General features: G+C 42.5%; 1 long non-coding RNA gene across 1 annotated transcript in view; it reads left to right on the plus strand.

Annotated features, from left to right (window-relative positions):
* LOC121665626 overlaps positions 1-25,865 on the plus strand; it is a 111,234-nt gene that overhangs the window by 61,884 nt on the left and 23,485 nt on the right. The window contains exons 3-8 of the long non-coding RNA XR_006016427.1: positions 1,903-1,981; positions 3,213-8,465; positions 16,765-17,106; positions 18,498-18,676; positions 23,977-24,195; positions 24,298-24,359. This is a non-coding gene — a long non-coding RNA (uncharacterized LOC121665626). The remainder of the gene's footprint in view (positions 1-1,902; positions 1,982-3,212; positions 8,466-16,764; positions 17,107-18,497; positions 18,677-23,976; positions 24,196-24,297; positions 24,360-25,865) is intronic.

Genomic DNA, 25,865 nt, shown 5'->3' on the forward strand with positions numbered 1-25,865 from the left:
TGACATCAGCCAAATAGCTCCTTATTCCCTCATGCCTTTGGGACTGAAAAACTGCTGAAGTAAAACTACTGGGTGTGCTGAAACTAAATGCAGAGGGGGGTTTTGTTTCTTTAGTTCTCCATTTCTAGATACTGAGTCTTGTCTCTGGAAGGAGTAGTTGCCCTCTCAGGATTCATTCTGGAGATGAAATGTGTAGTGAAGATCTCTTTTCTTTCTCAAGGAAAAGAATAACCAAAAAATCTTTCTCCATTAGTATTCCTTTCTTCTGGTTTAACCCCTATATGGTGCAAATAATGCATTTTCAAGTCAGCTTTTCTTTTAAGGAAGCACATAGGCTGAGCAATGGAAATGGGCATCCCTCAATATGGCACGGAGCCAAAAGTAGTTCTAAATTTCCCTTAATGGACTGGTGGAGGTTCTGCTTAGCACTCCTGAAATATCTGCTGGCTTTTCAGCACTCTTGTTCCCAAGAGACCTAGCAAAGAAGGGCTTCTGGTGGAACACAGCAGGGCAAGGATGCACCAGATTTTTGATGGCCAGAACAACCCCAGAACCCAAGGTACCTGGTCAGAAGCCAGTGGTGCAGGCACTGCAGAGATGGGCAGCCTGGATGTGCAGATACCACTCAGCTGTTTTGTTACAGTTCTTCGTGCATCATCTTCTCACTTTGAGAAACTGGATGATGTTTGGATCACAGGGAGTGCTGCATCTCCAGCATCCAAGTAAGGCTGTGGTACACACATGGCACCATCAAATAATGCTGCTTGTAACACATCAGCACAGCTCTTGCTATGTAGTGCATGTGTTTCAGTAAAGGGTGGCTTTTGACAGACCTGCTTGGCAGTGAGTTTAAAAACTATTTTTAAAGTCTCATAAATGCTTTTATGGGCCCTTTTAAATGTCTGAGACATGTAGGAAAATGTCATAGTTTATCCCATAACTAACCACAATATTTAATTTAATGATGGCTATAAAACAAGTGCAACAAAGAGAAAACTGTTCTGAACTTTCTTGACACTGTATTTGGCAGATACTTGCTCTTTACCCGACATGTCATCATTTACTCCCTCAGCCCTCAGAGAACAGCAAGATAGCTGAACTATCGATACAGTAGGAGAAATAGACAAGGAAAGTAAACGGTGATATTTTGAAATTAATGATGTAGTTCATTTGATGCAGTGCATGCCTTATAACAAAAAATCTAGAGGGAAGAGCTTAATGGAATTTTGAAAATCCCTGCATTTCAGTCATAGACTGTGTGATGTCATTTGTGTATATTTAAGGATATGTCTTACATGATCTGATGTGGTAAGTTTATGCAAACAGTACTTTACACACACATCAAATGCTTAACTTAAAAGAAATGCCCCTTTTCACTCCTCTCTGGGTTTGGGTATGTTCATGTGTGTGCATATACATGCATACAGAGGGGCTAGGAACTGGTACCCTTTTTCATTAGGTAAGTGACATTTTCATGCTGGTACAGCATATATCTATCTTCTTTCTGGCAAAGCTGTGTGCCTTTCAGTCAGCATCTGACTAAAGATCAATGAGAGAAAGCTTTTTGAAGGTGCTTTCAGGTCCTGCGGCAAGGGAGATGATCAGAGAGCTGCCATAAGCTTCGGACCCACTTGACAAATGAGGAACTATTTTGGTGCTCTGTAAACTGCTGTCACATCAGTTAGAAACACTAATTAGAACTACTTTGCTGTTGAAAGTGTCCAGTGCATTAAATACCACTTCTGCTTATTGCAATTAGCTTATCCATTGACTTACACTTTATACCACAAGACTATCAAAGATGGAAATGCATAAGGGATTGTTTAATAATTTATGAGGGAAATTAGAACTGAATGGCAAATAGCTTTTGCCTGCTACCCTTTGACCTTTCATTCCTTGCAGAGCATGAAACTCACATGTGAAATGTGCTCATCCTTGGTTTTGTCTAGCTGGAGAAGAGTAAACAGACCAGGATGCACAAGTAAGCAAACTTCAGATTGTCTTTTTCTCAGTGATGTGGAGATAAAATGATGTGGGTAGCTTCTGAGAAGCAATAGGGCATCATGATACCACACAGTCTGTAAAGAGAGAATTTTATGCGCTTCCTGTACTGTTCTCCAAACTGGTTCTTGTTATTGACAAAGCAGGGAGATTTTGTTCAATAATTTATACCACGTGGAATTGGTGATAATTTTTAATGCCATTTTGTCTTTTTACAGACCAAATTTTCAAATGAAACAATCTAGTGTAGAAGTGAAGTTGTAAGGGCTGAGACAACTTCATATTTTTGTTTTAAAGTTAAGTTGTGAGTCCAGAATATTTCAACATACCTTAGGAATAAGAACAAGGAAGCAAAATTTTCTCATACTGTAAAAGCCAGAAGTAGTCCAGCTATTAAGAATGCTGTGACTCTACATTGTACACAGAAGTTTTTAGCAGAGAGGGGAAAAGAAAATATCATTCCAAATAGCTAACTTGCAATCTAGCCCACAACATAAAATCATGAGGCTTTGTTCCTCATTCTGCTTTTGTTACCTTGGTCTAAGCACTTATTCTTTCTGCTTGGATTCCCACTGATGATATTAGTTCTTAGTTCTGCTGCCAGGGTGTTAAAGATCAGGATTTGTAATTCATTATTTTAAATATAAGATGGCAATCTTACCACCAGTCATACTTCTCAAGAGCTGGAATTATTTTCTCCTTAAGTGATTTTTGGGTTTTTGTTCTCAAATTATTTTTGTTCTCTGGGACCAGTCCAAAGAGTGTCTGTGTTCTGTTCCTTAGAAATTAGTAAGGTATAACTGTAATGCACAATTTTTTTCCTAAAGTGCTCTTTTAAAGATGCAGACAGAAAACATAAAGCAGCAATAGGCAGTTCCATCTAAAAGCTCCTAACAAGAGTCACCTTCAATGTTCTGATTCCAAATATGTGAAATTCTCCGTTTCTTCAAATTCCTTCATATGCCCATGCAACGATCAATGCAGAATATCTGCCTGAAGCCCTATATTTCATCAGGCTGCTCCATACAGAAATAGTTCTGAAAAAAGTAATTACTATTTCATTTTCAAAAACTTTGAATTATAGAAGATAAAATACTATTAACAAAGGAACTGGCATACATGCACTTACCAAAATGCAAGTATAAATTACAGTTTAAAATGGTTTGGTTCTTTGAAGCTATTTACAAGTTCTTTTTTTTTTTGTGTTTTAGGGAAGAAGTGTCTCTGGAAGAGCAGAATAGAATTGCAAGATCTCAAGCCCTAACTGAGCCTCCTCAGCCTGCTAACATCAGAGACCAAACCAGGGATCTCATTTGTGCCCGTCACTTTTGCTGCCTGTAACTGGGAGAAGGGAGAGAATTGGTTTGTTTTTTAAAATTAGATTAACTAGAAAACCAAACCCAAAGATGATGCAAAAGACCATATCTTAGTGTGACTTGCAGAGCTGTCTGAGGTTTGCTTTGGTTTGGAGCAGTTTAGCTCTTTGGTCCCTTGAGCAAGTTGCACTTCCTTCAAGTGGCTCTGCTCTTCTGGCTACCATAGCAGGGGCACAATGCAGACATCCATTGTTTAAATTTCTTTTCCAGAAATTCATTGTAATGTTGAGAGTTTCTGCCCATTAGGGAGGTCCAGATCCATATGGGAGTTATGGAAAACTTTTGAGGTTCAGCTGTGAAACCGCCTTTGCCACCGGCAAAGTTGCTATTGATGCCATTGGAGCCAAGAAATAATGCCTGGGCAGGAGGAGTGGAGTGTGTATGTACGTCCCAGCCTGAGGCTTTGCTTTCCTTCATTTCTAATTGTCTGCTGCCTTCTTTTAAGACTGGTAACCTTAGATCAGAGGGAAAAAGAGGATTATTTTTAAGCATGATGAAATTTAACTTGTAATTGCTGTTTCCACAGCAGCCAATTGAGAGGTAAGAGCATAGCTTTACCAGGCAGCTCCTAATCTCTAGGATTTACAGATGCTGAAAATGAGCAGGAAATCAGGGTAGCAGTGACCTACCTGCAGTGCAAGTGCAACACTCACTCAGATATTCATGCTAAAGACACAACATTCTTAGCAAACTTTGTCTCTCCTTTGCAACTTCAAAAAAATCTCATGGTTTGATGTTTGTGTCAGGTTTCACATAGTATTTTTCAGACCCTGCATTGTATTTAATGTCAGTTTTGGTATCCCTCTGCTTGAGACAGGGTACCACTATATATTTCACTGCTGGAAAGCTTCAGCAGGGAAGCAGTAACTTACGCACTGACTGCTTCCCATGAGGTTTCATGTTCCTGTAAAATCAGATATTTAGAAAAAAGCACAGTATTAATTTAACTTGCTCTTTCCCATGAAACTGCTAAGACAATCCCTGTAAAAAGCAGCACTTCTTCAGATGTCCCATGTCTATGGCATGTGCTGCAATGCACATTTTCAGAGCCAGCACTGATTTGTGTTTGTCCTTCATTTAAAGCCCCTTTATGGTGGCTGGCTAAATATCTTCAATTCTAAGAAGCAATTTGGTTTTCCTACACCACACAAAGTAAGTAGAAAGTGTGCTGTCATGTGTATGGTACCCATTGAAAGCCTCCCCTCACAGGAGATGTGCCATGCTGGAGAGTTGATCCCTTGCGCAGCCGTTTGCTCCTTGGAAGCAGTAGGTGCTCCCAGCCCGGAGCACGGATGCACATGCTGCTCTCCCCTGAACTTGTTTATCTGCCTGCTGTTTGCCAGCAATGCAGGTGCAGCACATGGGCTGCTCAAGGCCAAATGAGAAATGTGTATGTGTTGGCCAAGACTATTGATTCAGAGTTGCTCTGGCACGAGTGTAAGTGTTTTCTGTCCTAGGGCATTGGTAATGTTAATCAAATTCACATGTACTTCTCAGAGTGATCACTGAGCAAATCTTAAAAGGCTCACAAGTAGCATGTTCTGAAAAAAGTCTTTGTTATTGTCATTCTGTTCACCAACAGCTTTTCTGTGTTTGTGTAATCAACAAATATCTAGATGAAGTATTGGCAGTCTTTTTTTGTGTAATCCCGAAGAAAACATGAAAGAGGAGGTTATAAAAGTAGCTTTAGATAATGTCCATTTCATGATATCAGGGGATTTTTTTGTTCTGCTTTAGGCTTTTTTTGTGAATTTTTGTTTGTTTGTTTGTTGCTTGTTTTGCATAGAAGACTCCTAGCCCAGCAGGGAGAGTTTGGCCTTTTCCCTAGAAAAAAAAGGTTTATTTGTCAAATATCTTGGTTTGTGTTTCCTTCCCCACTTGCTACTAATTTTAACATACCCCTCACTTGAGCAGCAATAAAGCTTCAGGTGACTGTGGGTGTAAGTGTGGCCATGTCCAAGAGCTGATGCAGGGGCAGGGAGCTTGGCCACTCAGGTTTGTGCCTGATGGGGGTGTCTGGGTGGTCTTTGCCCCTCTTCTCCTGCTAGAGGGCAGGATGTTTTGAGGGGGACCTCTCCAATGCAAGGTCCCCTCCTGACTGTTCCCAGGTGTTCTTCCATGGAGTGCTGCTGGGGCTCCCACTCCTGCTTGTGCCCCCCCGTGGCCAGTCTTATCCAGCTGCCCTTGGTGCTCAGGAGGTGTAATTACACAGTAAGGTTATTTTTCTAATCTGATAGAAAATAGTTAATATATTAATTTTGTTTCATTTAACTAGTGTATGTATTAAAACTCCCAGCAGAAGCATGCATGTCTAGGACAGCCCAGTTGAATGCAGTTGTCTTGGAAGGAAGAGGCTGTTTGTAAATTAGAACTGGACCAGAGGTAAGTCATTTTATGCTCTGAATTAGTGGGACAGCCAAACTCTTTGTATCAGCTTTCCTTGCCTGAGAAATGCTCTTGTGAACTTAGTCCCTTATAACTTCTGTAAATGGAAAAATTCCTGTGAGAATTTTAAAATGGTATTTGAAAATAAATATAGGGTATATAAAAATATTGAATAAGCAGCTGAGCAGGAGAAAACTCTAGGAAAAATTACTATTGTGTAAAGATATATAGTTGCAACAGTGGACTGATATCCAATAATTTACTACTAAGTTCTAAAAACCAGATGACTGCAAAGTGTTTGCTAAACCATTCTTTTTCATCTGACGTGTGGTTGGATTATGTGAACTGACTCACCATTTAAATGGGGCTACTGAGATTGGTGTGTTATTGATTCAAACAATCCTTGACCTCAGGGATAACACTTGCTGTAACAGAGGAAGCTGGCTTTTAGAATCCTACATCTCTCTGCACCTATGTTATTTGACAATACTGAAAAAAAAAAAAATATTAGGGAAGCAAAGAATTAGTTAATACTGGCAAAGTCAAGCAGCTTGTTTGATGAAATAGTGCTGGTACTCTCCAGGAGAAAAATTGAGAGGTGCTGAGACTTTAGTCCTTTGGATTCAAACTCTTTTCAAGAAAAGCTATCAGTGGGCACTTGCCAGGATGCCTTCAGAACCTTTTCTTTTCAGGGAAACCTCAAAATAGCAAATAAGTAATGTAGCAGAGTGATAATCACTGTCTTAATTAACTGAAAACTTGCATTTTTTTATTTTAAGAATATCATCCCTAGGCATGTTTGTAGTCCAGGCACTATGTCTACCTTCTCAATCTGTCATTCATCAAATTCTGAACAGTTATCAATCTCCAGACATTAAGCAGGTAGCCTGGCACTTGCCCAATAGGTAGTGGATGATACTGCAGCTGTTGAACAAGTACTTCATCAGAAATTATTCTTTGGCTTTTTATCAGCTTTTTCAAATCCCAGGTTGCAAATCAGTTGCTTCCTTTTTAGTTACATGCAAGCAAAATGAGATGCACCTGAATACTTTTAAAAATAATTACTTCTAATACTATTTACCAAGGCAAACATTCATCCATCCTCATGTGTTCCTCTGTAGACTATAGCACTCACTCCTTTCTGACTCTTTCATGTGCAAACACTGACTGTGTCATAATCACTGAGCATAAGTCCGATAGAAGCAAAATCTGATGTATTAACAATGAAAATGTTCTTCTGAATAAAAGCATGGATTATCATGGAATTTTTGCTAGGATTATGCTAAGAGCCTCAGAATTTGTCTCTGAAAGACTTATTCTTCTAATCAAAGTGAACATCCCATTTTTTCTATGTCTTTTTCCTAAGCAGGTTGATGAATGATCTCTTTATATGTGCAGCTTTTCCTAGGTGCAAAAATTTCACTAAAATCATTTGGGGAAAGGGCAGTTGGCAATGTCTTATGGGTGATCTTGGTTTAGTCTCTCCAGTGCTATTGAAACAATATGCAGACTGGGTTGGTCTTTGGGAACCTGAAATCTCCCACTCTGAATGGTGTTGTGAAAACAAATCCCTTTTGGTGTGGGAGTATCTGCACAGAACAGCTGATGTGGGCTCTCCTTGCAGAGCACTGGCTGCCATGTTCACACTACGTGGCTGCAGGTTCCATGGTGGGAGGGAGTCAAATGTGGATCCCGGTGGGATATGTGTGTGCTAGGTTTTGGAGATATTTCTCTTGGAGTTTGACAGCTCTGAGCCTTTATTTGCTGACCTTTTGAAGTATTCCTAAAGCTGTTAGTCAGAAAGCATTAGTGTTAGATGCTGGCAGTTCTGAATGGGTTACTTACAATATGTTTCATTTGCTTTTACATGCTTAGATGATGCTTTACTAGTGCCAAGTGGTGGCAGACCAAAAATTATCAAAAATGGGTATGAGATGGATTCAAGGAAATGCTGTGTGCGCTGAAATCTTGCTTTCCACTCTGGACACAGGACCACTGTTCAGTGTCACTGCAGTACTGATAACATGTCATACAACAGGCCTGCCCATGCCCACAAAATGCAATGGCATGTCCTACTGCCATCTGAGACTCAAGTCAAGGCACAGTCAGACAGCACAGTTCCAGTGCATTTTTCCTAGTGTGAACAAAATTCGGTAAAGTATTCACAATAATTCCTAGATGGATCAATGTAGCATAAAATAGTAGCACACAGATCAGATGAATCATATTGAAGCTGACTCCATGCTGACAGTGAAATGCTTTCACTTCAGCAAATTCTTGAAGTACCTCGTTTCCTGTGAGCTAGATTATTTTTTTATAAATTGTGGACAACAAATAAGATGAGTTTTAGCCCTTGCCTTTGTTGCTGATCTGTGAGTAATGGAGGCAAAAAGAGCAATCTGTTCCAGAGCCTCCACAAAGTTTTCCATTGTTTGGGGAACGAATCGGTCCATTCTCTACGTGAAAGGGAAAGTCACTCTTGGGAGCTTGATTTGTTGCAATGATCTTCAATGTATTGCACTGCTGGTGACATTCTTGCTGATATTGGGGTCCTTTGTGTATTTTGTATCAGTTTTATTTTCTTTCCAGGAAATTGACTTCCTTACATATGTAGGTGTTTCAATCTTGGATCCTTTTGAGCCCAGAAGCGTGCCTGCTAACATGCTTCAAACCCAACTGCATTCACAGTGGCACAGAACCAAGGTATGAAAAGCTTGTGTTAAGGATTTTACCCCATATTCCTATTGCAGAGTTAAGTTTCTTCTTAAAACTAGTTATATGGGGAATAAAGAGTCATTTGGGAGCTCAGAGTGGCATTTGGAAGGGCATGGCTTCTGCCATGCTCAGGTAGTTCCTAGACTGGAGCTGGTTCAATGTTCTTCTATACTGAGACAGGACTAAGAGAAAAATGTAACTTGAGTTCACGTGATTTGCTAAGTACTAACCTGAATGCCCACTCTTCCCCAAGAAGAAAGATCTGGTTTTACAGGCAATTCCTACCTGGACTATCTAAATCTAAAATAAGTAGTAGGCATCAGCATTAAGAAACCTTTAACAAGAAGAAAGAAAATGGAGACAGAATTGAGAAAGAAAGGGGAGGAATGTTGCAACCACTGGACTCTGCCTAGCAGGCTGCAGCTCCCTGTGAGCACAGTGGGGGTTTCCTAGGGCTGTGCGATCAGTTGCATCCTAGAGTCCATTTTGGACAGCCCTGTGATCTGGCTCCAGCAGCGTTACAACACAGTGGTGATAAAGGAGGTAGAGAAAGGTCTCCCATGAGGGTGGTAAGATGGCTTTATTCACATCTTGTCCCAGCGCCCTCAGAAGCAGACAAAGAGAGACCTCATGGTCTGAGTGCGGGATGGTTTTGTCAGGGGCCCAGGGGCGGTCCCTGGGTGGGGTTGGGGTACAGGAGCCAATAGGGAGAAACCGAGGGAGTGGCCAAGGCTGGGGCCGGGAACAGGGGGAACATGGCATCACAGAATGAGGGGTTAACCGGCTGCTACAGAGGAAGAGGGAAAGGGAGTCAAGAGGAGGTGAAGTTAACCCATAATGGCAGCTTTATCTACAAAGATGGGGAAATGGAGAATGCTGGGATTTCCTTTTTCATGAAGATGAAGAGCAGGTTTATCTTTTCCCTTAAAAGGATTATATTGCATATATATATAAAGTCATTCACCATTGTCAGGTGTTACTGTAGCTCCTGGATAGTGAGCAAGAGCTCATTCTTCCAAATACCTCAGGACCTTGAATAGGGTATGTAAAGAGTGATTAAGGAAAAGGTGGTAGCCACCATTCTTCATTGTCTAGCAAAGTGGATTGCTATAGGAACTGAGTTGAAGGCCCTTTTGGGTTCAGAGGTAGGCATTTTTGCCATCTTGTATAGGACTATTGATGTATTAGTCGCTTCTCAGCCCAGAAAAAAACCCTAATTAAATAGCTTCTCATTCTGTGGCAGCACAGGCAAAGGCTAGGAGGACAAGGCTCATGCCATTATCCTAACCTCTCTCTGGAGTCAGCAGAGTTGCAGTCAGTGGTGCTCAGCTCAAAGCTTTCATTGTCTCCTCCAGGATCTTGCCATTCTAGGGGTTTTCTTGCATGGTTAGACTAGCTGGGTGCAAGTAAATCCAAGAGGTCAAGGTTCCACACAGCATCTCTCCTGTGACTTGGGGAGGAAAGTCTGAAGTCTCAGCCTACTGGCTCAGAAATGGCAGTGTAAAGGAAAACTTACTTTCTTTAAGATGGCTTATAAATCTTAGCAGTTTTAGGGCAAACTCACCACAGACTGAGGCCACCCTCAGTAAGTTTGGGATCCTAGACATTTGCAGTGCAATGCCCCTACTGGCCCCTGTATCAAGCTATGCTGAGGTGTGGTGTCTCTGTTTCTGCTTGTCGGGACATCTGTGACTCTCCCAAGTCCTCCTGTTGCACCTTTTACACTTCATAGAGCATTTCTGTTTGCTGCATCCTACAGAAATGCCCTGGTCTTCCCGGGACCAGAGCCCAGCAGCTCCCTGCCCCTTGCCTGCTAATAACCCAGTATGTGCCTCTTTCAGCAGGGGGAAAAAGGACTTACCCAAAGCTTCCCAAGCATCTCAGGAACTGTGCAAAGTCGGTGCAGGGTCACTGGTGTAAATTCCAGATGTCCTCTGGAGGCTGGAAATGCCTTCCTGAGCCACTTCAGCTGAGATGCAGCTGAGTCTGATCCATCAGCTTAAGAGACTGAGAAAGGCTTGTGAGAAGCTGCTGCTGCTGAGGAAGGAGTTAATTTTTCTCCAATTTTTTTTTCTTTCTTTGTTTTGTTTTGTTTTACTTTTCAGTTTTTCTGTTTGCTCCTCAGAGAGGAATGTGGGCTCAGTTTACAATGAGTTAGGACTAGATCAGGCTCTTTTTAAAGAAAAGCCTGAGATTCCAGGGAAGGATTTTGTTCCTTTTGTCTGCTTTTCCGTAGAAGATGCTCATTAAAAGGAGAGTCTGAATTTCAAGAGCCGTTCTATTAGAGAGGTAGAAAGCAGCTCTAAAGCTTGACTTTGGATCCTGATTTCCTCCAAAGTCTGCTGAAATTGAGATTTAGGCCTGCCTAATGAGTGCTGCTCAGAACTATGCCATGCAGAATATTTCTTGGTTATCAGGCTCAGTTAACTCCTGGCAGCTTTTGGTGGTCGTTTTGAAGCACATTCTGTGGGGTGTTTTTTCAGGGGTCACTCAGCAGTGTCTCACTACAGAGAAGAGCACTCTTGAACTCCTTGGAAAAGCTATGAAATTTCATACACTGGCTGTAACCCCAGGAGACTAATCCAGCCCCAAACACTATCACTCTTAGATTTGTGTTTCATTCAAGAAGTCATGAAGCAATCTATTTTTCTAGGGAAAAAAAAGAAATCATTATTTTATCGTCATTCTGAGTACTTTCCATAGGAACAAAATTTATCAAAAATGCCTGAGATCTTTGAGAAATATCTCAATTGTGCAGAAAAGCATTACATTGATTGTGAACTTAGCCTTTCTTTGGGTTTTTCTGCTTGTCATTTTTACTTAAATACTAATATTAATGAAGACCTAAATGTGCCCTTTTGCTATTGCCCTTTATTTTGCTTTTCTGTAAAGATCGCTCATAATCCTACAGCTATCTTTTTGCACTTAAAAAGGTTCTTTTTTCTTATTACTGTCAGGATAATAATGCTGCATCATTCCACCTAACTACCAATAAATAGAAATGCAGAGCCATGGCATCTATTCAAAAGCATGCAGGCTCCTTTGTATGTTTTGGTATATATAAATACATCTTTCAACTTGCAGCTGTAGTACAACATCTGAATTAAATCATGACTTATTCTTTCTATTAAAGCTGTGTTGTCCTTGCCATTATCCCTTTTTCCAGTAAATGAGTACAATGAAAAATTGATTCTAGCTGTATTGGACTGCAGCAAAGTAACAAAAGATGATTGTTACATTATCAAAGTCCTCTCTGCATCCATAACATAAGAATTGAAAACACCTGTCTTTATCTTCTCAATCAATATTGCACCTGAGTCACATTTGCCTGGAAAACACTTTAAAAGGTGTCCCACTGTATGTTATTTAGATTTAACAAATGCATTATTCAGGCTGTCTTCATTTATTTTGATTACCTGAGATTGCTCTGCCATCCCTGTGAGTTATAAAAAGCCTAATATTAAATGCCACACTAGACTAGTATGTCAGTAACAATATCAGATGACTTCTCTTATGTGAAGCAGTGTGACAGCTGAACAAGTACACTTTGTAAAATGTATGTGGAAAACTTGCATTCAAGGGGGACATTTCATGTCATGGCATGCCCTTCCTAAAAGGTAGAGTAAGGGCAGAGGGCTTCAGTTAAGGGTATGCCTGACCAGTATGACCCAACTGGCAGTAGATTTGGGGAAAGTGACAGTGGACATTAGTCTGCATTTCTAGAAAGGATAAGCCAGAGTTGGTTGCCTAAGGCTGTCAGTTGTGCTTTACAGACGTGCTTTCTAATACTTTTAACAGGCAATGCTTAAGAGCAGCTATTTTACTGCATGTCTCAATAGCAGTCTGAAACTGTTGAGCATCGAGTAAGAACAGAGAAATAAGTGAGCAGCTCTAGAGACACGGCCATCATTTCAACATGTGCATTTGCATATTCAATCTAATGCCTCAAGTCAGATGCCTAAAATTAGTAGATTTATTTGGATGTGTGGAAATAATTGTAATTTGTTTCACAGCAATCAATTTGTGATGCTTTGATTTCCCTTTCTACAGAATTAAATTATTAAGGGGCAAATATGATTTTCAAGATACTTTTTATCATTCTCTCTGCTTGAAGTTTTGGCAAGTTTGACACACTATAACCCACCATTCTGCCATGAGTAATAAATATTAAAAATACCCCCTATCAAAAAACAAATTAAGTATGAGAAGCTCAAAGAAATGAGGGACAGCAGGCTAGTACCTTGCCAGGAAACGTGACCATAATAGGGGTCCATTTTCCATATCCACTAATTATCTGCACCCATGTGCGACAGTAGCTGTGGTCTGAATGAGGAGAGTGTGTCCCTTAGGTTCTGTTGGGAGTGCAGGGGGTTGGATGAAGGGTTGAGCTGTTCTTCAGAGGTGCCTTCATGCTCCTCCACACACAGACCTGCTCTCTGGCAAGTCCCATAAGGCACAGGCTAATGGGAATTGCAGCAACTCTATCCCAGCAGAGCCAGTTAGGGCTGCTACAGTGGTGCTCAGAACAGGGCATTTGCTCCAGGATTTAAGGCTGCTAACAGGCCTGTCCTAGGCAATAGGGAGAGATGATGGTCATCTGAGTCCTGCTCCAGCTCCTCAGTTCCCTGACCAGACCAGGAGCAGAACTTGAGGCAGAAAGGATGTGCTTGCTATTCAGAAGAAGTCTTGAACTACACCTGAATTGTGTTTGTATTGCCCCCAAGATGCCTGGTGGTGACCCACAGTGACATGACACACACTTGGGAAGGAGGAGAAAGTTCATTCAAGTGTTCAAATTTTGGTCAGTACCTGAGGCTAACTCGTGCCAACCCCAGGGAAACCCCTGAGCTCCCCATGTCCTGAAAAGCAAGAGGCCACCCCTGTTCTAGCAGTGAAACCATCAAAGCCCCTGCCTACGCCTCTCTTGCTTTTGGTAGGAGTACCCGTATTTTTTTCCATCCTCTGCCCTCATTTTGTTTCTCTGTTTAAAAACCTTGCTTTTTGTTTTAGCAGAGGAGTAAAAACATCTGCTTAAAAATTAACTTCAAAGCCCTTAGTCATTGCACAGCTACAAGCACAGAAATATTCCCTCTCAATCTTTTTTAATCTTGATTTTATTTTTTAATTTATTTTTTAGTTTGTTACAGCTGAGCACAGAAAGACTGGACTGGTAAGTCTAAGCTTCACCATGCCTGCCCACAGCCAGCACTGCAAACTTGCCCTGCTGCTGCAGCCTGCCCTGGCAGCACTCCATTCATGCCCCACTGACCCATCAGTCTATCCATGATCCAGGAAAGCTGTGAGATTTCCTCACTAGTTTATGCCAGCTCCTCAAGTCCCAGAGGGGTCAGACCATGCTGTGGGTGTGTACATGGGGACACCAAAATGGGAGGGGAGCAGAAGAGCCCATGCAAGTGCAAAGCCTTGTCTTCAGCTGTCCTGGATATTTAAGGGGATAATTCAACAACATCTGAAGTTTGCCTTGGTTTAGAGAAGACCCTGAGTCCCAGGATGCCTCTGTCAAACGTTTTTAACCTTTAACTGGCAATATCACATTGATACCTTGATGGGAGCAGGCTTTCTCAGGAGCTGTGTACATATCTACTGCCAGCACAGCTTTGCTGGTGGCATTTTGGAGCTTCTACTTCTGATCCCAGCCAGACCAAAGGTAAGGAGGAGAGCAAGAAATAAAAAATTACATGGAAAAAGTGTATCTAGATCTGGTTAAAGGCTACTCCTATTGGAAGTTGGCCTCTGTGCATCTATCTGGCCCTCCCTCCACGTGCCTGTACCCTGCACAGAGGTGTACACAGAGGATATCTCAGCTGCATTTCTTCCTCTGCTCAGGCCATGAGTGTTCAGGAGGCTCTGCCTGCACCATTGTGGGGTGGTAGGAGGGGGCTGCATACCTGGATCCATGGGAACCTGCAGTCCTGCTGTCTGCAGAAATGAGCTGCAAAGCTGCTGCTTAGCTCTAACCCTTAATGTATTCATGTTTCCTCATCAATGCAACTAGAGGGTGAGCTAAAAACTGAGTTTATGATGGGATTCTGGCTTTCATTAAGGAATTTTGTACCTATTTAAAGAATATATGCAGGAGCATGTTGCTGATTATTTTGAAACCTATGCAAATTTATTGATTTGCAGTAGGAAAGGCTTGCTGTGAAGTGTAAATTAAGCCATTTAAATCATCTTGCATGGTAACTGGAGCACCGGCTCTGTTTATTCAATGAGTTAATACCCTATTACCTGCCACAGTTTTACAGTTGCACTTGTAATCCTTGCTGGCCCAAAAGAGCTAGCTGCTGTCCTCCTGCTTATCTTTGCCAGCAGATAACACTCCTGCTCTCTGGGCTGGGTTTTGTTTGTTGCTGTTTGATGGTGTCCCAAAGTGTCCTAGCTAGGTAGGACTGGCTCCACTCAGCAGAACAGGACATGGGGACCTCAAGAAGGGGGCATTCTGCAGAGCCAGGACATCAGTGGTTGTGTCCAGTTCTGCTTCTGATTGCTACAGATCACTTAACAAATATCTCTCTATGGGCAGAGTTTCCACCTAAATACTTCTGCCAAGTGTGATCAGGGCTATATTTGGTTTCATTCCCATCCCAAGTCACAGTGGGTCAGATGTAATTGAAGATTAGACAGACCCTAAATTTTTTTCATGTCCCTGCATATGAACATATGGAGGCAGTTTCAAAGATAGACCCAGGGATATATTAACACATAAATCCTGTAGATAGCCATATTGGTTCTCAGGCAAACATATACACGAGCATGTTTTCAGAAACATGGAGCTGAAGTCTGAGGTAGTGAAAGATGTTCTCTGGAATCCCTAACTGAAGTTCTGCTCTCAAAGTGGGGGATAGCACAAAGTAACATGCCAGATAAATGAGGGCTCCTTTAGCAGGCGCTCTTCACTAATTGAAAAGTTGAGGTGAAAATTTTCTGTGGTGAAATAACTTTTCCCTTCACCTATGTTTTATGCTAACATCGTAGTTTAGGCTTTTAATGAGTTGCTCTCAAATCTGCTTTTTCCTAACAATAGAACTAGAGTCATTCAGTAATTGAGGGGTTATTTGATACACGAATAATGCACATATCCATCAAGGCAAAACCACCCTGACTTTTGAAGGCCTTGCACATGATGCATGTAGCATTTGCCTGTTTAGAAAACTACAGGCTTTTAGGATAACAGACCATGGGCTGAGTCAAGTGATATTGAGTGGCTCAAAACTGTAACTGAGTCCTGGTAGGCAGTGCTGCATCCATTCAGGGAAAACACAATGTTCTAAAACTTCCAGATGAAACAGAGAAAAAAAAATTAAATGCAAATGTTAAAATGCATGTTTTAGTTCTCACATTTTACAAATTTAAGAGGTGCTGAATTTTACTGACAGTTTTCTTGGCAGCAAGCGAATTCCAAAGATGCACATGCAAATATTTGTCAAAACTGAATTTTCAATTTAGCATGCATAAGGATTACTCCAGAAGTGCTGGCATACTCACTTGCTTACAGAAGAAAAGTAATGTCATGTGGCATGTCTGGCCAATCACAGGAAAACTCTGTATTTTTAATTTTAAATATTCTGATTAATCCATAGAGTAAAAAAATATAGTGAAAATAAAGTCACTGAATATATTTGAATAATAAATTCAAGATGGTGTGATTGGCTTATATATATTCCCCAAGCAAGGAGAGACAAAATTAATCAAATAAATTATTCATTTTGAATTATTTGTTCAGATCTGTTTTTACAAGTAATGCCTAATAGTGGTATCTGAATTTTGCAGTTTGCTACAAAAGCTCTTGTATCATGTGTCCTGTTGTCCTGATACTCACTGCTTTGTTTGGGTCTGACTTTTTCACACATGTGCTCTGCATTTGCTGTGATGGTGTATCTTTTGTGAAAGAGTTGCTAAAAGCAATTAGGCCCTTAGTGGCAGTCACTGAAAGTCCAAGGTGCTTGTTGACCAGAAGTTATTAGAAATGTAATGGTGCCTATTTCCACAAAATCATTACAACACAAATAGCATTCCTCTGCCTTGGCCTTTGAGCAGAATTAGATTCAGGTTAGAGTGCATCCGTACACTTACCCCGAGAAGCACTCAGTGCTGCTGTCCTAATTGCACCCCAGATATCTAGACCATATTTAGAGAGAGGATGTAATGGCTCTGCTACCAAAAGTCTGTTAGTCTTTCATTGCATTTGTTTTCATCAGAAAAACTAATCACTGTGTTCTCTGAGATAAATACACTAATTAAAATATAATTCTTCTTTCTTTGATAGTGGTGTATGGTACTTGTCTACAGTCCTGTTCAAAGCTCGTATAGGAGGGAAAGCACGAAGTTGAACTACTTAAGCATATATCAGTATTCTGCTGTTAATAAAGCCCTGCACTGAGAAGGGGACAGCGAGTTGCTAAGCAGAACTGTGCCTCCTTGGCAGCACATTGCTGGGCCAGGAACAGCAAACCACCCCTCGTGGTGGATGGGGAGCTAAGTGTATGCAGGCGGACTGTGGGGCCTGCGAAGGGCAGCGTCTGCAGCTTGCCTGAAGCCCCAGGTCTCACTGCTTTTGTGAAGCAAAGCAACAAGGTGCTAGAGAATCATTTTCCTCTGTCTGCTAAAGGTGAGTGGTGGAATGACAATTGATGCTGCAGCACAGTCTTGCTGAGGGGAATTTAAAGTGATAAACAATGTGTCTCTGCTCCAAAACCCACATGTGAAGCTGGGGGCTTTGAGCAAGAGCCTGCCAGCCACATCCTGCTGCCCAGGCAGCAGCCAGAGCTGGTGCAGAGGGGGACTGTGACAAGACTGGCAAAACTTGGAGCAGTATGGTCAGCTTTTTTCATAAAAACCGCCAGATGATTGTGAATTTCGTTGCCAAACATGACTGTATTTGAAACACAAAAGTGCACGAATGTAAGTGGCACTGTCATCTCCCTAAAAATCACATTTTTGGAAGTCTGTAATACTTGTTCTGTTCCATATGTGGAGGGATTTTTATGAAATGTTCCAGGCAGAAAGTGAAAAACTCTGTGGTATACTGGCACGATAAAGCTATCTTGCATGAATGCAGTGCTTTCCACTTAAAGTGACTTGCATAAGTGGAAATATTATCCCCATTTTGCTGATGAAGAAACTGAAGCCCAGCATTTCCTTTGAGTCACATCCAGTGAGCAAGGATAAAGCCAAGAATGAATGTGCTGACATGCAGGATTTCCCATTGCCACCAGACAGGTTGTCACCACTGAAAATATTTCATTCTGACTTTATAGTTGTCTTCTCCCTGATTAAAGCACCATCTTACTAACCACTTTATTTCAACATGATAGAAAAAACGAATTGTCTGTATTTGTGCCAATCTGTTCTCCAAGACATCTCTTAATGTGGAGGGAGAGTTTGCAAGCTCCACTTGCAGTGACCGGGCACAGCAGAGAAGAGGCCATGTCCTAAATTAGCTGATGCAACTGGTGCCTGCACTAAATCTGTATCTGTGCAGGTCTATGATACATGGAAGGCAGCCAAATGTGGCTCCTGGAAGACTTATGTTGTCTGTAAGGAATCATTATAGCTTTGGTTAGAATTGTTAACAATTCAGCAAAATGATACGAGACATAATTATGTGAGCTATTGATCAATGCATATTAAGAAAGACCTCAATTTATAGGTCATTATGAAGCATTATTGGGGCCTTCGAGTGCATCAATAAAATCATTTATTTCTTCACATGGATACTAAAGAAGACTTAGAAAGATGCCATGTGCAGAAAGCTGCTTGTGCCAGTAAATTATATTTACATCTGCTGCATATGGATAGGCGGGATACAGGCCAAGTATGTGATGGTGGGAAGCAGCTTGCTGCTTCTGTTTTGGGAAAGTTCATCACGGTTGAAATTTTGGACAAATTAGATTCTGAATCAAACTAGAGAGACAGCAGCAGATGAGCTCAAAACTTTAGTTGCTCCAGAAACTCCATTCAGAATAATATACTATCTCACGTGTCTTGTCTTTCCATCAGAGTTTTGAGGACATTTTCTGGTTGCCGATGGGAGCAGGGAAAAAGAGAGGATCTTGCACTGAAAGGGAGAAAAACACACATAATCTGCTTCGCTCTGAGTTTTGTGTTTGGAAAATGAGGACATGGAAGAGGTCCATCTTTGCTGCCATTTGGATACAACAGCAAGAAAAATTAGAAAGGTAGGAAAGTCAAACTACGCTAGAGGTGAAACTGGTCTTCTGCACTGGTTTGTGACCAAACACAATATAGATGATAGATAAATTCAACTATAGTTTTTGGGTAAAATGTAAGGCTTGGAGATGAGGGATGCGGATACAAGCATTTTGTACTCAGAGGCAAATGAGTGCAGTAATTTCCCTGGTACAAAGCCAGAGCTGAACAGACATCTTCCACAAGGTCCTCTGGCCTGGTTTTCCACCTTTTTAGGCTCTTGTCCTGCTGCCACCTCTCTCCACTAGGCAGCAGCTGGAGGCTGGTGGGGAATAACCTGGGGTGTTACGATTAGGATCCAAGGTTAGACCTCCACCCCAGGACTTCCCCTCGGGGAGGAGCTTCCCCTGTATCAGGAGGATTCCAGGCAGGAGCTGCTGAGGCGTGGGCAGAGAGCAGCTTTTTCCTTTCCTGGTTGTGCATTTTGTTCCTCTGGATGAGCAAGAAGCTGGATCTGCTTCCCAGTGCTGTGCCCAAGACAGGATGAAAGCACCCTGACCAAAGGATCCCTGCAGCGATGCAGCCTGAATGTTGCTGTTGCGAATCAGGAACACAGTGCAGACCCTGATGTGGTTTTGCAGTGCAGAAAAAGCAGCCTTTTTTTTTTAAGAGAACGTGATAAAAATGGGCTGTGGCTTAATCTCCGCACCTGAGGTTGGATTAGTGACTTAAGCAAGCAGAGCTACTGCTCTGTAACCCAAATAATGTCTGAAATGCAGCTCGGTCGAAATGGCTGCACTGCATGCTTGGGGAAACGTAAACACAGAAGGAAAGGGGAAAATGAAGGACTTTTCAATCACTGTGCTGATAGTTTGTTGGCTTGTAGCTGTTCCATACGGAGAGCTGGCTGAAAGGTCACCAGGTGCTTTCAGGGTTGGCTGCTGACAGGTGAGAGGTGTGTTAAAGCGAGCAGGCTGTACGCAGCTGTCCCTCACTTGCTGGGCATGAAAGCCCCACGTGGTGGCAGAGGGGCTCAGGGGCTTCTCAGCATTGCTGCTGCTGGTGGAGTGCACAACAGGGCCCTTTTGCAGCACTCGGCCCCTTGCCTGTGTGCAGCAGCACCTACCCAGCTACCAGCAGCCATGGCTTTGTACAAAATCATGGACACCAATTGATCCCTGTGCTGCCCTGGTCAGGGAGCCTCTGATATCAGCATGGAGCATCCTGCAAGGATGCCACTGCCAGCCTTTGCTGCCCAGGGCATGCCTGTGGATTGTCTCACAGCACCTACCTCTATTTCTCCTGCAGTTATTTCACTTTAATCCATTTTCTGAGTCAGACCCACACAGTGACAGCTCACCATAGTAGATCACAAATGGTGAATATTTTGCAAATCTAAAATAAAATTTGCCGGCCATAGATACAGGGTGGAGACCAAAGGAGAATGAAGACCGTTTCCCAAGCCCTTGCAGGACATGTGCTGCTGAGGCTGGAGCAAACCTGACTCTACAGGCAGACTTCTGCCTTAAACTCAGTGGCTCCTGGCAAGTAAAATTACCACAAGCAAGTACCACAGTGATTTGCAGAGGTAAATGTTTACTTCACCAGTAAAATGCCAATGTCTGGTGTAGTCCCCCAAAGTGCATACTCCTGCTGATGTCACTTGTTTGTGGCTATCCAGTTTTGAATTATGTTTGCCTCTCAAATTTAATAATTTTGACAAGTTAATTTCAGCGTGTTCTTGACAAGGAAAGTAGCTACAAGGAATAAATAAAAAAAAAATCAGAAAGGGGAAGAGTGAAATGCTCAGGCAAGGTTAATAGAAAGATACTGCATGGCGAGTTACTTACATTTCGAGACTATTGAGAATGTTAACATTCAAGCGGATCTGTTCTGCCCAGAGAAAGGAACATAGTGGCAACTTAGCAGGGACTGAAGGTCCTGCAGCAGCCAGTTTGTGTGCTCTTGGAAGGTGGCACATTTAGGTTAAACCAAAGGGCCTCAAAAGAGATAAAACAATAATAAAAATTCTTAGAATAGCAACTGAAGAATATCCTAGGTATTTTCTTTCCGTGCCATCAGTACAATGGCTACAGCTCTTCAGGTCAGCCTGGTGCAGGTAAAGCAGCCATAAAAGCCTCTGAAGTGCTGATCCTGCAGTCTTAGGCTGGCAGCTGCTGGCTCTGCTCCATCCTTGGGCTGTTTGCTCTGCCCACCTGCCCTTTGGCCTCTCTGGCGATGCTGTTCCCACCAAACCCTGGGAACAATTGCAATTTGTTTTGATGTGTGTCAGTGCCAGCCCTGGGCTCTGGAGCTTGCCTCCAAGGCTGTTTCTTTCGGTAAGGGGCACACCCCTCTCCCTCATGGGCTGCTGTGACCAGTACTTTCTCCTTAGCTGGAGGGAATAGTTGAGCCTGTGACTAAAATCCACCATGCCAGAGACCGGGCAGCTCCCAGCAGGTCTCAGAGGAGCCGGAATGTGGCTGCCAGGCTCTGCTCTGGTTCCAGGGCTCCCTGGCAAGCCCCTCGCCCAGTGCCCAGCTCCCCTATGGCCAGGACCCCAGGCACAGGCTGCCCGCCTCTGCCTTGAGCATCTCTGGCTGCACTTACCCCATCCAACCCCCTCCTCTACAGGTGATGAATACTTGGGTGTGTAAATTAAGAGAAAATTTAAGAAAAATTGGCTAGAGAAATTAAAACTGCCTCAGGCAGCTTAACTTGTACAGCAACACATACAGTACTTAGCACCCTAGATTTCATTATTCTTAACAGCATAACTGGAGTCCTATTTTCACACATTAAATATTCTTGGATTTTTTTCCTCAATGAGCAGACATATGATTTTTTTTCTCTGCCATCAACATGCATGTTTAGTCCTTTCAGAGACTTTTTTTGAATTGGAATACGGATTAGTTTTACCTACGATTTAAAGAACTCCAGTGCTTGGTAAGGCCTTGATTCCTGGTTTTTTTTATGGAAATGCATGGCTGTGGGGCTATGGGGAGCTGCTCACTGCTTAGCACTTCTGAGAGCGGAGCCATGCAAGAATACACTATTTTCACATCTAGGCTTTCACAGACAATGTGAAATTTGACTGTTTGCCATGAAAAAACAATCTTCTTAAGTAGGAATCAGCATGCTCTTGTGCTCTCCCAGGCCAGATGTGCAAAAACGTGAGAGCATGAAGGGAGAGGAAGTGTCAAAGCCTGCAAGAGGCAAGGACCAAACAACCAAGGCCCACTGTATGTGTCTGAGGTAGAGGCTGAGGGTGTATAATGAGGAGACTGGCAATATCTGAGATTTCCACTTGCCACTGGAAAGAGTGAGGGAAAAGACCTCCCTAGCAAGCCCTGTGGCAGGCAGTCTCCCAGGTAAGGTACCCACAGTGTGGGTGGGAACACAGCAGAAGGCATTTGCCATTAGACTGGGGGGAAACTCGGGGTGGCCAGCCTGAGGGGAGGTTGGGTGAGTCCTGTCATGGACTTTGGGAGGGCTGCTAGCACTGGTGTCAGTATTGTCTTTGTGTTTCCCCTTCTTGGGTTAAGACAGTGTGTGCAATGAAAACTTGTGTGTCAGGGTTTCAGTCCAAGGCAGTTTTTGTGTGCACGTACCCCTGCCTAGATCTTGCTGGGCTATTTCCTCACATCGTTCTGAAGCCCTAGAGCCTTTCAGGGTGAGATTTGGGCAACAGAAAGCTATTCATCCGTGAATAGAACACAGGGAATCTGCCAGCTCCCCAAACATGGGTGTCTTCATTTGGGGGTGCTGAGCAGCTTGCTGGGCTCCTCTGCTGTCTAGTGTAAAGCCCCATGGACTGGAAAAAAGCCTGGGGCTGCTTGTGGAACTGAATCCCATCCTTGGGACTCTATGCTGTGAAACAGAAGGTCTGCTGGCCCTTGTCTCTGCCTCACATATCTCACCCTCTCCTGGCACTCCTGGGGCTGTGGGTCGGTGCTGGTGCAGTGCTGTCCTGCTTTCAGGCATACCAGGCTACCCCATGAGAAGTGTCAAGTGGCACTAGACATTCATGATTAGGAACTCAAATCCCTGGGACCAGAGTGAGTGAGTGCTCTGGTGCAGAGTACCATCTCTCCTAAGATGATCTTCAGGTGTCTCCGTCCTACTGCTCATTAAACTTAAGCCTCACCTGCTGGGATGATCTGGGCATATCTCATCTAAATAATTCTTTGCTATTCCAGGGGGCTTAGATATTCCTGGCAGATTTGTCTGTCTTGTTCTCAACCAGTGAAGCACAATTTAATCTTAGGACTTGAAATGTTTTACTCTAATGAAGTCTCTGAGTTTAGACCACGGGTGAAATGTAGTAATCTATATGGTACAAGAGGTCAAACTAAATGAACTAAGAGTCCATTTTGGCCCTAAATTTTGAAATTCACAGGATGATTTCTAATAATGAATGTGTTTGTAAAACTTGGATGCCTTCTCAGGAGTAATCTGCAAACAGAAAAGCAACTTATTTTGTTAAGCAGACTGTGACAAACAGTTCTTGCAACTTTATGCTGTGCAGACGTGTATTTTTGGATATTCTTTGGGGGAAAAATCTACTGCAGTCAAATCTACATAACCTGCAAGAAAAGAATCTCAAACAAAACAAAAGATATACGTAGATTATGAAAGGTAGAGAATCAGGTTGGAATTCTAATGTAAATGTATGTCATTATCAGTAGAGATCACTTGTAAAGCACTATTTTAACTTGAAAAGCCAAGAACTAGAATATTAAAGTGAAAGTCTTTTTACATGTGCATTTAGAACAAAAGGTACCCTGTCATTAGAAATGATATATAACAGGCAGATGAGGGTTGTTGTTTTCAGTGTTTGGTTTAAATGCAATAAAGATGAACAAAATTAAAATATGTTCATTGATGCACGAGGATGAAGTCAAGATCAGAAGTACAATTTCCTAATTCTTAGATTTATTCAAAGACTCTTCCTTTGTATTAACTGCTACAGATGTTTAATGAATACTTAAAACCAAACACTGCTTCCCCCCCCCCACCCCCCCCCCCCCACTGTGTTCAATGTGTTTTGTACAGGCAACCTGATAAAAAGAATATCTAGGAGGAGGGGAAGGCAAAATCAAAGTTGATGTATCAGAACATCTACTGCATGTCTAAATACAATGAAATTTGAACTGTGTGGGTGTATTCACTGATTTTAAAGAATGTTCATTGATTTTAGTTTTATTATGTTTGGAATTGTGGTATGTTACACAAAGACCATTTCACTGATCTTTATGATTCCATAAAAGCCTATAACATTTTGGATCAAACTGGCTGCTCTGTATTTTTTCTTTGTTTCTGCTGTCAGACTTTATGCTTAGCTCTAGGTATAAGGACCACATGGAGCTTTCCCCTCATCTCACTGAAAATTATAGGAACATTGCTGCAGACTCCGGGGCATCCAGATGCAGGATACATCCTGGACCCTTCAACAAAGACACCTGGTTTGGCCATGTGTGGAGTTGGGACAGCATGAAGCTGACGTGAACTGAACCTGTGGTAATTACAAATGCAGAGTGTTGGAAAGGTATTGGTATCTGGAAGATTTAAGTTGGTAAAGATCTGTGACCAAATTTCCATGAGATTTCAGAGATGCAATGCCCTGTTCTGATGAGATTCTCTCCTCCAGCCACCTGTCTGAAAGTTCATTCCTGATGTGAACACAGAAAGAAGGATAAGCTTGATGAAAAGGTGAGTCAGTGTCCAAGCAAAACTATGAATTTTTCCTTACAAACAGGAGGAGTGAATTGTAGTCAGAGGGAAAAGTAAGACACAATATCCAAGAGTGTCATATATAGCCAGGGAATGGTAAGAGGACTTAGAGCAGGGGAGTGGGAGTCCTGAGAGTTGGGATATATTTATAACTCTGTAGAGATCCCACTGTGTGGACTTGGACAAAGTGCTCCAGATTGATGTGAATATCAGTAGTGATACATAAGACCCCTGTTGGCTTCCAAAAGCTTTGAAGTATGTTTGAACCAGACTTCAGTGGCTCAGTACGCACTGCACTACCTGCTCCCGTTCTCCCAGGCTGAAGCACAGACCTCCTGTGTGGAGCTGCCAGGCCAAAGCTTTTTTTCTCCAAGACCCAGAGGAGGCAGAACACGGATGCAAGGTATTGGAAAGAAAGGCTTTTGTGTTGAGAGACTGGACAGCGAAGGACTGGAAAGCATCACTTTTATGGAAACAGACCCCACCTGGTAGGGCACTCCTTGCCTTGGGTGCCCAGGGCAGTTTTCTCTGGGCACAGCAGGGTCTGTTGGACACACTAAGACATGGAAATTAACCCTTCTGTGCCATTAGCCAGTACTTGCAAGGAAGTCTGATAGGAGAGAGTTCCTATGCAGCTGGAAGCCAGGGGGGGACAAAAGGCCGGTTGCTGCCAGGCACAGGGGAACCAGGAACAGTTTAACCTCCACCTCCCGACTTGTGTTTGGCAGCTGTAAAGCTGCAACTGTTTTTCTGTTCCATGAGTGAGGTTTTGCACTAAGCTTTCATTCATCTGCTGGGTGAGACATGTTTCCTATAGTTAAGTTGAACAGGCAGAGCATCATTCTGGCTACATTTTTCAAGGGTGCTTTTAAGTTTGTGCACACAGGTTTTCCACAAGGACCCACTTTTCACTCACACTCCCATTTTGCTAAGTGGTAGCAACCAAGCCATGATACCTCCAGACTCCTAAGCTTTGAGATAAAAAAGATTTTCTGAGGAAGGGAGCTTACAGTCTAATTAGTTGATGGTGTTTCTCCTCACACAGTTTGTACTTCTGGATCGAAGGTTGATGCAATTTAAGCGCTGGCTTTCACCACAACGAGCAGCCAGAGCTCAGCTAAATTCAGGCAAAGCCCAGGCTTCCCAGGCACAGATTGGATTCCCAGTAACACCAACCACTATAAAGATGGAGACCTTAAAACTGATGCTGTTATTGCTGATCCCAGCTGGAGAAATTTTGGTGTCAGAAATAAGCTCATGTTTAAAGAGATTTTTCTCTAATCCTGGCATGTTTCAAAATCCTGGGTGAGATTTAGTTAAATCCATGAAGGGAAAAGAGATGAAATTCTAACCTCAGTATCCACAAAATTCCTGAACCAAAATGGACACCACACAGTCATTAATCATCTTATCTCCATCTCACAGGCAGGCCAACACACACACACACTGTCACAGGGAGGTGTCGCACACCGGGAAGCTGGGTGA

The sequence above is a fragment of the Corvus kubaryi genome, unplaced genomic scaffold (genome assembly GCF_017639235.1).
Source record: "Corvus kubaryi isolate FWS band 111438036 unplaced genomic scaffold, C.kubaryi_AGA036_p1.0 37334, whole genome shotgun sequence".
NCBI lineage: Eukaryota > Metazoa > Chordata > Aves > Passeriformes > Corvidae > Corvus > Corvus kubaryi.